Below are 492 nucleotides of genomic sequence, written 5' to 3'. Positions count from 1 at the left end.
GCTCTTCCGATCTATAATAGTTACGGAATCGTACATGATTGAATAATGAAACTTCTCAATAATCATGTATTTTTTCAGAGAGTATTGCTTACAGTTTAATTTTTTAAATATTATTGTATTTTTCAGCAAACGTTACGTACGTTTTTTTTAGTAAATATCTACGAATTTAGATTAAAAATTGAAAATAAGCAAAAATTCAGTGACTATTACTGTTTTTCGAGTCTCGGTGATGAAGTGTGCAAAAAGTGTATTAGAATGCTCCATGCACTTTTTGTGGGGCGTTTTGATAGTGTAAACGAAGTTTCAATGAATGAAGCTTATAGAAAACATATCAAAGTGCTTTATATACATTTTATGGAGCGTTTGGGAAACGTTAATGAAAATAAATTATTGGAAACGTGTAGGAAACATAACAGAAATGTTTCATATACGCTTTATGAAGCGTTCAGAAAGCGTGTATGGATAATTGAAATTGCGAAGCGTTAATGAAAA

The sequence above is a fragment of the Wasmannia auropunctata genome, unplaced genomic scaffold, assembly GCF_000956235.1.
Source record: "Wasmannia auropunctata unplaced genomic scaffold, wasmannia.A_1.0 LD336074.1, whole genome shotgun sequence".
Classification (NCBI taxonomy): Eukaryota; Metazoa; Arthropoda; class Insecta; order Hymenoptera; family Formicidae; genus Wasmannia; species Wasmannia auropunctata.
This window is presented reverse-complemented; position numbering follows the sequence as displayed.